Raw genomic sequence first — 16,518 nt, 5'->3', positions numbered from 1 at the left:
AGATTTTCTTGTGGCTAGCACATTGAACTTCTGTAGCTGCTTCCATAAATTCATAGTCATAACTGCTCTTCTCCCTGTCTTTATGTATTATTAATGGATCTTCAGGAATGTTCTCAGGGTTGCTGTAGATGATTTTGGGTGTGTTTCTCATTAGAAAGGCCATCCAGATGGTGAAGTCAGTGTGTAGCTGCCTTGTAATAACTTCAATGGCTCTCTCCAACATCAGCCATCAAGTGTTGTCGCCCGGGTGTGCTGTGGGAGGAAATGAGGAGTAAAAGCTGCTGCTGCCACTGAAACTTCAGAAACAGCAGAGCAGCACCTCTTGTCCAGTCTGTCTTTGCAGCCCTGCAGTGGTGTTTCTGTGGGAAGAGGATCCCTTGTGTAACTGCTAAAGCACTGCTGGATGAGTTCTGGATTTCCTGGAGTTGTCTTTAATGTTTGACTGTGGAGAGAGGAGCTGCAAGCCCTGCCTCATAGGCTTTCCACTCACACATCCTCTTCAGTGCAGCTGAGCTGCTAGGAGCAGTGGAAATTGCTGGCAATTCCCTTGTTTCTTCAAGGTGACTTAACTGTGGCTGTTGAACTTCTGTGTCTCTTCAGAAATGTTTTGTGACTCTCCTACATGCACTTTCCTCTCAAAAGGAGCTGTGAACCACAATTTGAGCTATTTAAACAGACTTTTAACAGTTCTGAACTGCAGGCTCAGGAAAACTGGTCCTAAAGCTCAGGATAACTGCATGCTTGAACTTTGGGGTGAAAGAAATGGTGCTAATCTAAATGTATGTGACTGAAGAATATCTCAGTATGGTACCATCAGTGATGGTACCTGTGATCCAGACTGCTCCAGTCAGTTCATCCAAGAAAACCAACCCAAACCTGAACTTCAGTCCAGAAGCCTTCTGAAAGCACTTGATCAGAGCTCCATAATTCAGCAGTTGCTACTGAGTTACCTACCTAAGAGTAGAAGTGGACAGCCTCTGGTTCATTTCTACTTTGCAGAAGAATTTTTATTTCTTTCAGATGGAAAATAATTCTTTTGTGCTCTAGTGCTCTGTGCCTTTGTCATAGATGCTGCCAGTACTGTTTTGGGCTTCAGTACCTCTTGCTTCCTGTATCCTTGAAGACTCTGGCAAAGCTTTCAGGATGAAAAAGTGTGAGCTGGACTTCCCTCTTCTCTCCGTGTTGGTTCCCTACTGTGCCTGCAGCAGGGTAGGGCATGGCCTTGGAGGTACACCCCAAACCCTTCACACTGCAGCTGGGCTACAGGAAAAGGGCAAGGAATACTCAAAAAGTACAAGAAAAGGGCAGAACCAGGCTATTTTTCAATGAAATGATGAATTGGCAAGAAAATTTAATACACAAATGTAAATAGCACGGAGACAAGGATCATCTGCTTTGGGGGAGGAAAGCTGCAGTGTTGAAACAAGTTTTGGTTTCTTCTGTTCTTTTGCTTGCTTTTTTTAAAGACTACAGACAGGAGGCTTTTGAAATTATTGGGCTGGAGAGTGGGTGCTGTGAAGGGGAGAGTCTGCCATGAATACAAGTTGGGTGGGAGAATTAAAGAGCATAGGCACTTCCAGTATGCTGGAAGAGTGTGAACAGTTTCTCCTAACATTGCTAAAATTGGTACTTTTGGACAAGTTACGGGACTAATTTATTTCTTCACTGAAAGGGTTGTCAAGCATTGGAACAGGCTCCCCAGGGAAGTGATGGAGTGACTGGATGTGGCACTCAGTGATAAAGTTTTGGTGACAGGGTGATGTTCAGTTAAAAGTTGGCCTTGATGATCTTGGAGGTCTTTTCTGACCTTAATAATTCCATAATTCTGTATAGTGCTGCTGTCTGCATGTGACCAAGCAGCTGAGCACATGGAGGTCCTTGGGGATGTGCAGTTGTCACATGAATTCACTCTACCTCCAAACCTCAGTGATATCCCCTGGGCACAGCAACTGCTTGGTACTGAGTAAGGTCTGGCACACCTTCAACTTGAATTAAAGTACTGGATTTTACTGTCTTTCACATTTTATGTACCTGCAAGTATTGAACTATTTTGAAACTGCTCTAGTAATTAGTCTTCCCCCTTACCTACCCCATCTCACACACCCTCTGCCTTTCTTTTAAGGCTTCACAAATAGGTGGGTGCAGGTTAAACTTGGAATGGTTACCAGGCCTGGGGAAAAACAAAGGAGACATTTTACAGAACTTGACTTGAGGGTGCTTGCATTTGGTTGCATTCATTTAACTTTCCTTTTTGTTTTCCAGAAGTGCTGCAGGAATCGCTTTTAGAGCAAGAACATTTGGTTGTATTTTGGGCAGTTGGGGTTTTTGGGGTTTTTTGGGTTTTGAGTTTGTTGGTTTTGTGTTTCTTTTTTTTTTTCTGTGTAAGCAGAATTCTTTAATAAACTAGATACATGGGAAAGAGGGAAAAAACCCAACCTAACAAATCAGTGGATATCCACTGTGCTGTTAACCAGAAAGTTCATCCAAGGACAAATAGGAGTTCAGACAGCAGCAAGGAGAAAAGGGACCTTTAAGATCTATTCATTGCAATTAATTTCATCTAAGTTTGGGCACAGGCAAAATTAGTTTCACTGAAGAAAAAGGTGACCAGGGTTCTCTGGCATTTTGTACTAGTTCAGCTCAGTGAAAAGAAAATTCACCTATTGAAGGTGAAGTAAAGGCACTGTTGTGTGCAGAGCTCTGCAGGTATGGGAGTTAGACTAAGCAGAGTTTGGAAGCTTTGGGTTGTCCCACATCAAGAAACAGAATTTGAGAATCATAATAAAATGATATAAATTGTAATTAAAAAGTAATTCTCTGGGAATTATAGAAACCAAATAGTAATGGGCATTTGGGGAATAAAACCACCATATCCTGAACCATGAGGCAGCTGTTGGTGTTTGCAGTGGCAGTACACCAGAACACCAAGTCATAAACAGCTTTAAATGTCTTGCTGAAAAGGAAATGAAGCTGGTTACAGCATCAATGAGGAAGTACAATCAACATGGGATAAAATACATGACTGGGAGCAGGGAAGGTGACAGAGGAGAGGTGGCTCCTGTCCCCAAGGCCAGCTAAAGGAGCTACATCTATTTCATTGGTGACAGTGTGAGCTCTTGACATGCTGTGCAGGTGAATGAATAGCACAGTGCATGTCAAAGGCAGGGAGGGAAAAGATGCTAGAAGAAAACAATAGCACAAGAGAAAAGCCCTGTGCTTGAAGGTACAAGTCACTCCTTGTTTATTTACCCATGTAAATAAAGCCATGCATGTAGGTGACAGTCGTACCTCACTGGATTCCAAACATCCCTAGGTGCCAGAGTTTTCTCAGTACCCAAGAGGAACAGATGACATTTTAAAGTCCTTGAGGTCTGCATCCTCTACTGTGTGGATGTCTTGGAGAGAACATTGACTCTCTGAGGCCACCTCTGACTGGCTGGATTCCTGAAGGTGTTCTGGTGACCCCAAAGGAAGCAAAACCCAATTTTGCCAGCGAAGGACTAAAGATGAGAGGAGGGCTGTGTGTTGTCATTGCAGTGACACAAGGGGCATGGAGGGTGGCAGGGAGCAGAGCTCCACATTCTTCATCTTATTCATAGCTCCGCACACCTGCCACAACAGGAGTCTCAAAATATAACAATGGTCTACCCAATGCAGTAAAAAGTGGCTTTTTGCACAGCACTAAGGACCTCTCCCTTATAATACTGGATCATGCTTCCCTTGTCTGATTATACCACAGTGGACTTCTTTTAACTTGGGTGTGTGATCAGGTCACCCAAAATAAATAAACGAGACCAGGGGAAGGGGTGGGGAAGGCAACTGCTTTGAAGGTGCTGCCACTGGGTCATGTTTGTGATTCAAGGCCAGGGCTCGTTCCAGGCTTCTCAGTCCAAGAGAACACCTGGCAAAAAGAGCAGCCCCTCTTCCTGGTTCTGCAAAGTTAATCATTATTAGATTTCTCTGCATTCTAGCCTAAAATAGGTAGGGCTGGGGGAGTGCTTTCCCCACTTCCCTTGGGTGCCCCTGCACACAATCGTGAGCTCCTGGAGTGTGGCTGGTGGATCAGGTTCCTGGCTTAAATTTTGTCGCATCACTTCTAACCCTCACCCAGAGCAGCTCAGCCAAGCTGGCTGGATTCTGTGAGGTTCAGCCAGCTCAGGCACCCCAGACTCCCTCAAGACAGCACAAATGCAGAGTTTCATTTGGGTTTGTTAGCACCACAGGAGTGAACTGAAACTGCTGAGAAAGACACAACCTGTGCCAGTAGAAGCAAAAGGTTATCTGTGCGTTGGTGTAAAGGCAAACCACCCCATATCTGCTTTTAATGCAAGATATTTCACAGCTATGACAAGAAATGTAGGTAAAAAAATGTAGAATCTGTAGTCCCTTTCAGTGGTATAGTCCCAGACATTCTGTGATTTTGGGACCAGTTAGTGCTTTTGAGTCTGAAGTGAATTGTGGAGACACAGAGACAGCCACAAGTTGCATGGAGGAAAAGGAGAAAGAAGGGATGTGCCAGTGGAGGCTCCAGGCCACAGCTGGGTTTTTGGAACTGTGACTTTATTTCAGGGCATCCAGGGGAGCCCAGGGTAAAAATGTCCCTAAGTCCAGGAAAACACGGCCTTGGGGGCATGACAACATGAGGAATGAAAGGTGCAAGAATCACTTCCCCTGACCTGCAGACAAAAAGCTGACTCTGCACAGGGGTGGAGAGACAGACCAGACACTTCTAAAGCTCCTTTTGCTCATGTTAATGTTTGAACAGCTCAAGAAGACCAACCAAGGAAAAATTTTCCACCACAGTGGTTTGTTCACATCTGTCTGCACCAGGAGCTGCTGCCAGGAGCAGCGCTGGGAGCAGCAGCGAGGGACTGGAGCAGGAGGGTGGGATGGAGTGAACTCACACCACAGCTCAGTGCAGCAGAAGTGTCAGCATTCAGGAATACACAGGATCACAGGATATGATTATCTGCAGGTGCTTTTATTGGGAGCTCTGGGAATCAGGGGTACAGACCCAAATCTGACTCTGACACGGCTCTCAAGCTGAACCTATTTAATATTCTATCATTATATAACTTACATATTAATTATTTAACTTTGGTTGTTCTATTGTATACATTGACTTTGATCTTTCTTAGGCCCCTGACCAAAGTTTCTCATGATTGTTCTTACGATTAAACAGTAATTATATTAATTACTAAACAATCATCACATCTAATAATTATATCATTTATCATGTACTAGCTACACAGGTGCAGTTCTAGCAAGGTACAAGGCCTACATGTACCCAGGGTATTTTTTTTTTTTTTCAGGGCCTACTGAGCTTAATTTTGCTTTTAACCCTAAATCCCCATGATTTTAAAACCCTTTTACTATCAGAAGGGGCCCCCACATGTGCACACCCCTGTGATGCAGGACTCGGGGCTGCACTGATGCACCTCTCCAGGCTGCAATGCCACGCTGCAACCCCGTGGCTTCACCAGCCCACAGCAGGTCAGAGACATCTGTAAAAATGGTACTCAGACTGCCAGGAGGGATGTTGCTGCTCTGGGAGCTAGACTGCAGGAAAAACCTCCTGTCAAGATGGGATGGACATGACCACAGGTGTGGGAAGCCTGTGAGAAAGGATACAGTGCCAGTCTGAAACAAAAGTTTCATGGAAAGGGAAAAAAAAACCCAAACCCCTTGTGATTCCTGGGATGGGCAAGGTGTGATTTTGGCTGGAGGAAGACTGGGGGCTTGAGGTCCCATGCATGAGGCCAGTTAGGGTTCTGGGCCATGAGAAATCATGGTGACAGTGGTTCGTGGCTCCTTTTCTTGGGTATAGCCTGCACTTCACAAAAATGCTGCTGTTCAAACTAGCAGAGGATTGTATCTATTAAAATAAAGCTAGAAGAGAGCAGCTGGGGAAAAATATCATGGTTATTCATAAAGACCCATTAGAAACTCTCTTTAGTGGTTTAATTCTCCCTTAGTGAGTGTGATTGTTGGGTCGGTGCTTTGTTTTGATTCAGATGGTATCTGCATCAGAGTGAGTCATTTGAACAGAAGCCCTGAGCTTTTGAAATGCCGCCATTTCTTTATGGAAGCAGAAAAATAGAGCCAAAATTTAAATTCAGATTATTAAAATAAGCAGTTTAAAGACACTCACTTCAAGGTTCTCGTTTGTTTTAACTTATTAAAGCAAAAAATGCTGAGTAACAAATCAATCCCTGATCTGTCCCACACCCCATCCTTGCACATAGGCACTACCAAGCTGATGCTAGACTGGAGAAGCGATCCAGATAAATCTTTTTAATTTTTAAATGGGACATGTGAGGGGTTTTTTTTTCCCCTCCATATTCCTAGATAGGCTCTGCACCACGCTGTGTCATTTTTCCTAAATGGCAAACCACGGTTCTTTTACAGCTGGCTTGTTAGCAGGGGGAGTATTTTGTCTGAGTCACCAGAGCCATCTGGTCTGGGCAAATATTTTAGTGAATGATCTCTCTTTCTTACTTAGACTGCTTTTATTCTTCTGTTTATGTGAAGACAAAGGCAGGGTGGTCTCTCACTGACTCGCTCACCCTCCCTCCCTGAGCTGGCATTAAACTGTGGCCTCACCCAGCTTCAACACCACCAAACATTACAATGTCTGTGGGCAGATGTTCAAGCTGTGCTCGAACTATGAATTAAAGTTTCAAAAGAAATGGTTTTTTGCTTCCTGAGCATTTGCAAACAATTCTTCTCAGATTACTCAGGGTGTAAGTACATCATGTGGGGATGGGGGGTTCCTCAAAACACCTGCAGCACCTGGATATCACTGCAGGCTCACAACCAGTGTTTCCTTGAAAAACCAAGTTCCTTCCCCCATTGCAAGGGGGTTTGGGTGGCTTCAGCTTTGTCTCCTTCCCTTGGCTCTCTGCTGGTTCATGGTGGTGTTAGACTCTGAGTCTTCACCACCAGCCCTGCCATTCTCACACAACAAATACCTGATGTGATGTAAATATCTGATCTGATAAAAACCTTCCACGGAGACAGCATAAAAAAGTCGCAGAGCAGTTAGAAATAACATTTCTTCTGAACAGCAATAGGCCAGCTGCTGGAAAAGCAGTTCCAGAGACTGCTGCATTTATTGAGTTAGTGGTGCTGGAGACCCCACCTGTGTGTGGGAGTCCAGAGCTTCCCTCTGGCTGCCCTGGCAGGTCTGGGACCCTGGCAGGGGTCAGGAACCCCCCTGGACAGAGCCCCCAGAGACACTGGCTGTGATCTCTGCCCATGGAAAAGAGTTTTCAATCTTACAGCATGAATTACCAGCTCTGAGTGTTTGATATCAGTAACAATTAAGTGTGGCACGGGTGCAAAAGTAAAATTTTAGGATTCTAGATGAGGGGTTCAAAGGGGACAAGATGGAGGAAATTGGGTGTGTCTTGTCCTTTTTCTCCTTCTTCATGCCCTCCATGTCTCACTGTGGTGTTGGCATTTTTCTCTTGGTTCAGGCTGGGGACACACTGTCCAACGTGGGTGACAGATATTGGCACGTTATTGTAAATCCAGCCCAGGGAGTTTCTGGTATTGAATGTTTGTCACATCCCACTGAGGGCAGAGCCCCACACGCTGCCCTGCAGGACAGAGCTGGGCAGGGCAGCAGAACATGTGAGAGATAAACAGAATAAACAACCTGGAAACCAGCACAGACCAATTATGGCTTCTGCTTTGGCAGCGGGGCTGAGAGACAGAGACTTTCTACAATCTCAGAATCATCAATAGCTCAGATTCCGACACATGTGCTAAAGCTGTGTGGATACAGCAGGAAAAGAGCCCAAATTTGCAGCTGGGGACCACCCGGTGACATGGTCCCAGGGTGACACCACTGCTACTGGTTTGCTCAGCCCAGGGAGCTGGGAGGGCTCTGGGAAAGGGACAGAGAAAATTCTGCTTTTATTTTCATGGGCTGCTGTCTGCCCTCAGTTTTATCACTGCTCAGACCTGCTCTGCACACAGGGCTTTGGCTTCTCCTTTCTGCAGCACAGGCTGCACTTAAAATCTGAGATGTGTGCATGTGTGGGGTGGCAAGGTTGGACTTTCACCTGTGCTTTTCCCTCCCCCTCAGCCAGCAAGGCAAAGCAGCACGACAAGGTCACACATGGGGGATTTTTCAAATTATTCACTGGCAAATAATTTCCTGCAATGGACTAAAACAAGACAGCAGTGAGGTTTCAGGGGTTTTACACACCACTGGGTGCAGTCTGTCTGTCCCCAGGCCCATGCACAGAAGGTGCAAGCTGGAAGATGCCCACAGGAGGATCCTGCATGTCCTTCTTAGAGCTGGCTCGTGTTTGCTGCATGTCCAGCCTGGAGCTGCCAGCTCCTTACATGCCAGAAAAAAATTAATGCACGTGCCCCACCATCCCCCTGCCAGGAGGATCCAGCATGGGCCAAAGCATTTCTGAGTGCACCAGTTTTGCAGCAAATTTGGCACAATTGGGTGGTTGCAAGGGGTCCCTTGGACTTGAATGGGATTTGCCCCCACTTACTGTGAGTTTTGGGGCAGGTCCACTGTGCTTGCTTATGATGTAACCTGAATAATATCTGGTGTGCACATCAGGATAGAGCTGCTTGTAGCAACAGCACCCAGCCAGTGTGAGCTGTGGATCCAGACAGCTCTGATGGGGATGTGCTCACACCAGAACCTGCTGTGCTGCATGGCAAGCATCACTGGCTTGTCTGGCTCTGCAGAAGACTGATAACCTATGGGCCCACACATTTAGAACCACTGAATTGCCTAAATAATTAAAAATTAAGAGGAAGCTTTGGATTGGGCTGCACTGTTTTTCATGATTCTGCACGGATTTTAGTTTTCTGGAAGTTGCTCAAGAGCATTTCCCTCTCCCAGCAGCACCAGGGTGCCTCCAGGAGTGCCACACCTGGTGTTTGCTGCTGCTCCCAGAAGCACAACCCCTAAATCTTGGCTGCAGTGTCATCAAAATGATGGAACTACAGCTTAGCCTCAGAGCTCGGGTCCTTTATGCTGCACATACACTTCAAGTGTTTCACTCAGGAGAAGCTCCACTTGCAGCACAGGGCTGCTGTGAATATTTGCACTGCCACCAAATGATGTAGCTGAACTCAGCCAAAGCCTCTTCATGTTCAGGGGTTCAGCCTGGATCACCTCACTGGCTGAAAGAAGTCTTGGGAATAGGGATGAGGGTGAAATAAACTGATTTACATGAATATAAATGGTGCCAGGTTAACAGCTCTTGAGAGCTGGAGAACCATTGGTGAGACCTGAGCAATACCCAACATCTCCCAGGCTTGTGGCAATTTAAACTGACTGATAAAAGTTTGATGAGCCAGGTGGGAAGGGTGTGTCATTGTTCCCCTCCCTCCAGTGCTGAGTAAAGAGAAGTGGTTTATCTTTGGTGACTAGAAAAAGAAAAAGGTGGCTATAAAAAGTTATAAAAAGGAAAAATAAAAGAAAAATCTGCCTTGAAATCAGATATATTTTGGGAAAGGGAAGCCATTGGAAATGCTCCTAAAGTAAAATATTTTGGGGAGTGAGAGTCCTCTGCAGGGACAGAGCCAAGAACTGGGTTAAACCTCTGCAATAAGATACATCTCCAGGCAGGCAGCAGCAAAGCATGGAAAGGGTAAAATAATAAAAAATAAGAAATAATTAGTTAATTGGGATTATGCCTTTCAGTAACACAGTTACTGAAGTCACAGAACCTGGTGGGTTTTATTTTTTTAGGCCATGAATATACTCCCTGCTCCAGGCAGTGGACGTGGTTCCTCAGCCAGTGTCAATGGGATTGAACTTCCACAGCACAGAAAAGCAGGAGAGCTTTCCAGAAAAATACTCACAGAACCCTTTTTGACCTGACCTGGGAGAAAATTGTGGGGCCAAGAGCATGAGCCAAGAGCAGGGAAAAGGAGGATACAAAAACTGCATACTACTTCCCAAAGCACCAGAATCCAACCAAGCACTCACGCCAGGTAAACAATTCTCCAAACACATTCCACATAGGAAAAACAAAGAGCAGAAATAGAAATTTTTTTTTTCTTTCATTTCTTTCTGTGCACCTCTATGAAAATCCTGAGAGGGAGAGAACTGTGCTTGCCACATCCTGGTGCTTTGGGAAGAAGAAAGAAAAGCACATTGGAAATGGGTGGGGCGGCTGCTGGCTTCAGCCTTTGCATCCCTGTGCTCTGCACGCTTCCCTAAGGAAAACACTGAGATTTTTAAACATTTCAGAGGGATTACCAGGTCCGACTCCTATGAAAATCAACAGGAACTAGACATGCAGCCAGCTGGGGGAAGAAGAAAAGGAAAAGGACATTAAACACCCAGCTAAAGCTGTAGTGATGAATCAACTGCAGCCCCCAAAGGATGAATCAAGTATATCACTAATCCACGCTTTTCAGACAACTAAAACTTGCCTTAAAAGTCCATGAGTTATGAATACTCTGGGTTTTTTTCAGTAACATGCAAAGCAAGAGAATCATTCTATTACACACAAATACACAGGAATATTTTCTGTTGGCCTCTAAAGGACCTGCTTGTAAAGAGATCTTTTCTGACTGTCATTTATTTATACCAAGAATCTGGAGATTAAGAAAGCAGGGGCCAGGCCAGGCCAATCTCTCATGTGGTGAAACTCCACTGAGTACAAGTGCATTGAGGGTAGGGCAGTGAAAGCATCCCTCCCAGGAAGGAGAGAAAGAAATGCCTGCTAGAATTAAATCCCTCTGAGGGCTGCTGGGGCTTTTCCATCCATCCTGCCATCTCCTTTATGGTGCCTGCTGAAAAGACCCACAGCTAACAAAGGACCAGCAGTGCCCTGTTGGACAATGAGGGGTGCAGGTCATAAATCCAGGGCTGGATTTCTGTCACTCTGCTCACACTGAGGGGTGCTCCAGACCCCCAAAGTGATTCAGGGCTCTGGGCTGCAGGCAGCTCTGCCTGCCCATGCAAAGCACAGATCTCTGCGTGGATGCTGCAGATGTAGGGTGGCCAAAACTGGCCCCTGAGCATCAGGGACACCAGGAGAGATGAGCACCAGCTGCTGTCACCCTGTCACGCCACCAAGATTTGCTTACATGTCCTGGGAGACTGGCACAGTTCAATCTCATTAACTAAAAGCAGTATAAGCACAGTGAGACACTGCAGAGCTCCCCATCCCTCCTGCTGTGCACAGCTGCTAGAGATCCTGGGAGAAAAACCTTCCCAGGCTCCTTCTAGATTTCCCTTCCAAGGGAAGGCTGGCACTGGGAGTATTTGCATTTGGTTTTCCTTTCCCCGACTCTACCTGAATAAAAAAGAATTGCTGAAATTTTGTAGGCAAATTTTCTCTGACATGGTATTTTAAATCTCATGGTGTGCCATCAGAACAGGCTATGTATCAACCATTTATAGCATAGAAAGCTCAGGAGAGTACAGTGAGTGAGACCTATTAGTGACAAAACCCCTTCTGGTTAGAGAGGGAGAAATTAGGACCAGAAAAGGTGGAGCATTTGGTTAAGATTTTACATCTGTGAGCACCACTGACACAGGGGGCTCCTCTCGGTGCCTTGCAGTATCAGGCTTTTAATTAATTTAATTGTCTTTATGATGAGCAATTAAGTGCCAGCCCAAGTGTGTCGTCCAGTCTATCTAAATGAAGAGGAAGCTGATGATATACAGTAAGGGGGAGGAGGAGGAGGAGGATGATTCCAGCCTCAAATGGCTCACAGTCAGTGCCCAGCTTTATTGATTTAATTATTTTTTTTTTTTAATTACACGGGTTTGAAGATTCCCTTCAGCACAAGCATTTCAGCACCCACCACCCTGGGGGACCTGGCTGCTTGATGAGGGCCTGGCTGGTCAGGAATGAGCCCTTACCTCAAAGGGTTTTGTTCAACCCAGCCCCTGTGCAGCGGGTGAAAACCCACGAGCTGTGAGGATGCTCACACAGCTGAGCCCCAGGACCTGCAGGCTGAAACAGTGCCCATTTTTTTACCCTAAAATTTGGTTTAATTGGCTATAACCCTGACTAAACATGTCCTGAGACTGCTGAGCTGGTAATCAGTGCTATTTCCTGAATCCACTGGGTTGGGACAGCCTGGTGGGTCATCCCTGCCTTATTCTGCTTCCACCCAAACCAAGGAGCTCCTCACTGCCATTTGTCAGACTTCCACCAGCTCAAAAGCCTTTCTTTGTTCTCTGGGGTGCAAGACCTTGGCTTGGCTTTGGCAAGATGGCCCTAACCATTCACCAAATGGTGCAACAAACAACAGAAGAAATCCAGTCTGGGGTTCACCAAACTGTCAGGATCTGAGCTATTGATGATTCTGAGATTGCAGAAAATCTCTGTCTGTCAGCCCCCTGCCAAAGCAGAAGCCATAATTGGTCTGTGCTGGTTTCCAGGTTGTTTATTCTGTTTATCTCTCACATGTTCTGCTGCCCTGCCCAGCTCTGTCCTGCAGGGCAGCGTGTGGGGCTCTGCCCTCAGTGGGATGTGACAAACATTAAATACCAGAAACTCCCTGGGCTGGATTTACAAGAACGTGCCAATATCTGTCACCTACGTTGGACAGTGTGTCCCCAGCCTGAACCAACAGAAAAATGCCAACACCACAGTGAGACATGGAGGGCATGAAGAAGGAGAAAAAGGACAAGGTACACCCAATTTCCTCCATCTTGTCCCCTTTGGACCCCTAATCTAGAATCCTAAAATTTTACTTTTGCACCGTGCCACACTTAATTATCATTTATATCAAACACTCAGAGCTGTTAATTAATCCTGTAAGATTGAAAACTCTTTTCCATGGGCAGAGATCACAGCCAGTGTCTCTGGGGGCTCTGTCCAGGGGGGTTCCTGACCCTGCCAGGGTCCCAGGGCAGCCAGAGGGATGCTCTGGACCCCCACACCAAACCAGAGCTCTGGAGGAGCCTGGAGCACACCCCAGCCTTCCCTCCACAAGCCTGGGAGCACCTGCTGCCCTGGGCTTCCTCTGAGGACAGCAGGCCTAGCACAAACACAAGGTTCATTTTATTTGTACAAACAGTCCCTGTGATTAGCAGCTGCACCAATGTGGAGAGGAAGGCATTTACCTTCCCCAAATACCTGCAGCAGCCCTTCTTTTTGCTCATCTCATTTGTGCTGGCAAAAAAAAAAAAAAAATCCCCCTAGGATCCAATTTGCCCTCTGGAAAACAAAACAAAACAAAAAACCCAACACCCAAACTGTCAGTGATAAATATGCCCTAATTAGCAATTTTAAAAAGGCAAAAAATACACAATATAGACACATGCATATAAAATATGCTTCATAATTGAGACTTCTCCAGTGCTCATTAGTGACTGAATATAGATGCTGTGGGCTGCTGTACCCACTCAGAGCCACCAGCTTTGCTGCTGCCTACTTCACCAACTGATTTCTCCAGGTGGGATGTGCAAATGATGCCAATTCCTGGCACAGGCAGCTGAGGACATAAGAAGATTATGTGAGGGGGTCAAGGTCCAAGGGAGAAGCCTCACTGCCTAGAAGTGGGAGTGATTTTTTCCCCCATCATGCAGCAAGCACAGCAGGATGAAGTCAGGCATGATGCAAGTCTCTGGTTCATCTTATCTGCTGATGCAAAAAAAAAAAAAAAAAAACCACCAAAACCAAAAAAATCAAATAACCGAACAAAACCACCCTGTAGATACTTATAAAAAGCACTTTTTTTTTTTTTTTTCCTCCCAGCAGGAGAGGTACAGATGGTAAGGCACCAAAGTGGAGGTTTGTACTTTTCAAGGGGTCATGTGCAGCAGGCTGTGCCTGTTCCCTCTCCCCAAGAAAGGCAGATTGTGGTGCAGGGACCAGAGGGGCACAGGGAGGAGCTTGAGCAGAGCTGCACAAATGCAAAAGTGCAAAAATACTGTCCTGTTCACAACTGCCACCATCAAGGAACAATTCCATTATTTTTAATTACTAGTGAGGATGGACTAAGGTGCATGTAGCATATGTAGCATGCACACATGCAGCTACACAAAAAGCAGCAAAATATGCGAAGGTCAGATAAAAACCCAAAAACAAATATCTGTTTTGACTTACAAAATGAGAGGTTTTTACTGGGTTTTGGGAAGATTTTCTGCACAGGCAGTGCCACCATTTTGACTTCTGCTTCAGGGTGGAATGGGGCAAAACAAACATCAGAAAATGATGCTGACTGAGAAAGGCTGAGTTTGTTAGCAGCTTCATGTCGCTGTCGAGGCAGGATGGGAATGAAGAGACTCTGATCAGAAGGCTGTTCAGAGTAAAAACTCTGATTTATTCAAAATACACTGCTCTTTTATACAGAGCTTTGTGAGGACCAACTCCATTGGTCCTGAAGTGAAAACAACCCACAGCATTGGTGCAGAGTGCTTGATGCACAGTGATAGAACTCACATATAAACAATGTGAAAAACAGGAGAGATAAAGAATTATTTACATTTTCTCCAGATCTTTCCCAGGCTTTTGCCTGGCTAGAAACTCTCAGTTTCTTTCTTTGACTCTGAGTCCCACAGCTTCACTTCCCCAGATGCCAAAGCTGTTTGTTTCTTAGGATTTTATTGGGGAGGTGGGTTTACTCTGATCTCCTGGAGGAGAGCTGGCAGCCCCTGCTGCCCTGTCCCCTCGGGGTGACACCGCGGTGGCCTCTGAGCAGCCACAGCTGGGGAAGGGAGGGCAGCAGAAAAGGAAAAGCAGAAATTGCTCCTGCACACACAGCCAGGGGGGCACCCCCACCAGCTGCAATCTGGCAGTGAAATAAAGTAAATTTACCACAGAAGGAAATCTGCCAGATGTCAGTGAAACGTATATTTTAAGGAATTTAGAGATTTCAGAGGAGCTAAGATTTTAGTTAGAAATAAGCCTTACTAGAGTTAATTAAAATAATAATAATAAATGAGTAGGACTTGATGAAGTTAGGAGTTAGTAGTTAACTAATCATTGATTGCTTGCCAGCACAATGTTTAGTTAGCTGGGTTTATAATGAAGAATACACAAACTGACAAAGAGCTTTAGGAACATCAGACAATTGTGGCCTCCTCTGTTCTGAAACCAATTGAAGACAAGGAATGGGAGTTCTACCAAGAGTTCATTTGTCATATTTGCATTGAAAAGGTAGAAAGGTCAGAACAAGGAAGACTTCATTGACTTCCTCATTTTGGGACCCCTCCCCATGAAAGAGACACCGACCCATTTCAAGGAACAAACCACGCATGCTGAATGGATTTTGGAGTGATTAGCATATATGAAACGGGGAATGGGATGTACCAAAATGATGAATATGTATTTGTATTTTGGGTATTCAATACTTGTATGGATAAAAAGACTCTGTAATCACCTGGAAGCTGTGGTGTGGATTTGGGAACCATCCCGCACACAATAAGCACACACTTTCCAACTTTAAACTGTTGGAGAGTTTTTGTCTGTCACAGCTGGATATCGGTACTAGATCAATATCCATATTTTTTAATAAATCATCAAGAGGGAGGAACTGCCACACAAAACTTGGCTCCCCATTCAAAGCAAAGCAAAGCCCCAAACAAGCAGATCAGGCCTGGCTGGGGTGGACTGTGCTGCCTGGAGCAGAGTTCCAGCACACACTTGTTGGAACTCAAATGTCCCTCAGACATTTTTGGATGTTCCGGGCCCAGGTCAGAAGCATTTGAGACCCTGGCAGGCAGCTGGAAACAGCTGTGATTTTGGGTTTGAGCCATGGGATGATTTACCAACCTTGCAGGAAGAACAAGAAGTCACAAAAGTTTAGATATTATAATAGAAGTAGTCACAAAGTAGAGGGAAGAATTTTTGAGCGCTGTACAGGGGGGTTTTGGTTTTGTACATGGGGGTCAGAAGTTTTAAGATGGATTTGGGATTTGGGCCTGCCCTGTCCTCCCTCTTTCTCCTTCCTTACCTCCATGTTCTTGGTGATGTTGGCACTCACAGATTGGTTTAGAGTAGAAAAGCACCATTTAATATAGGTAATAGGCATTGGGGAAAAACTGTAACCACGTAACACGTAATGTACCATATAAAAGATAGAAAAGCACCATTTAATATAGGTAATAGGCATTGGGGAAAACTGTAAACATGTAACACGTAATGTACCATATAAAAGATAGAAAAGCACCATTTAATATAGGTAATGGGCATTGGGGAAAAACTGTAACCATGGAACACGTAATGTACCATATAAAAGATAGAAAAGCACCATTTAATATAGGTAAGAGGCATTGGGAAAAACTGTAACCATGTAGCACGTAATGTACCATATAAAAGAGAGCAGCAGCCCTGGGCGGGGACAGAAGAAGCAGTCACAGACAGAGAGGATGTCAGGGTGTGTGTGTGCCTCTGCCTGAGCTATGAGCAAACCACAGCAGCACAAGGAGAAAATCTTTTAGATAACTTGCAATAAACTACCTTGAGACTGAACAACAAGAGACTGCTGAGCCTTTCTTTGGAAGCACGGGTTGGAGGAGAAGTTTTTCCACCACGTGAAGCCACCCTGACCCAGGGTGAGCTCTGG

At 45.3% G+C, this 16,518-nt stretch overlaps 1 protein-coding gene across 3 annotated transcripts in view; it reads left to right on the top strand.

Annotated features, from left to right (window-relative positions):
* Positions 1-16,518, top strand: part of CD47 (CD47 molecule) — a 50,147-nt gene that overhangs the window by 19,364 nt on the left and 14,265 nt on the right. The gene's annotated exons all lie outside the window — the stretch shown is intronic.

The sequence above is a fragment of the Lonchura striata genome, chromosome 1, assembly GCF_050655825.1.
Source record: "Lonchura striata isolate lonStrDom1 chromosome 1, ASM5065582v1, whole genome shotgun sequence".
In the NCBI taxonomy this organism is placed as follows: domain Eukaryota; kingdom Metazoa; phylum Chordata; class Aves; order Passeriformes; family Estrildidae; genus Lonchura; species Lonchura striata.
The sequence above is the reverse complement of the archived record's forward strand: the minus strand, read 5'-3'. Positions and strand labels throughout refer to the sequence as shown.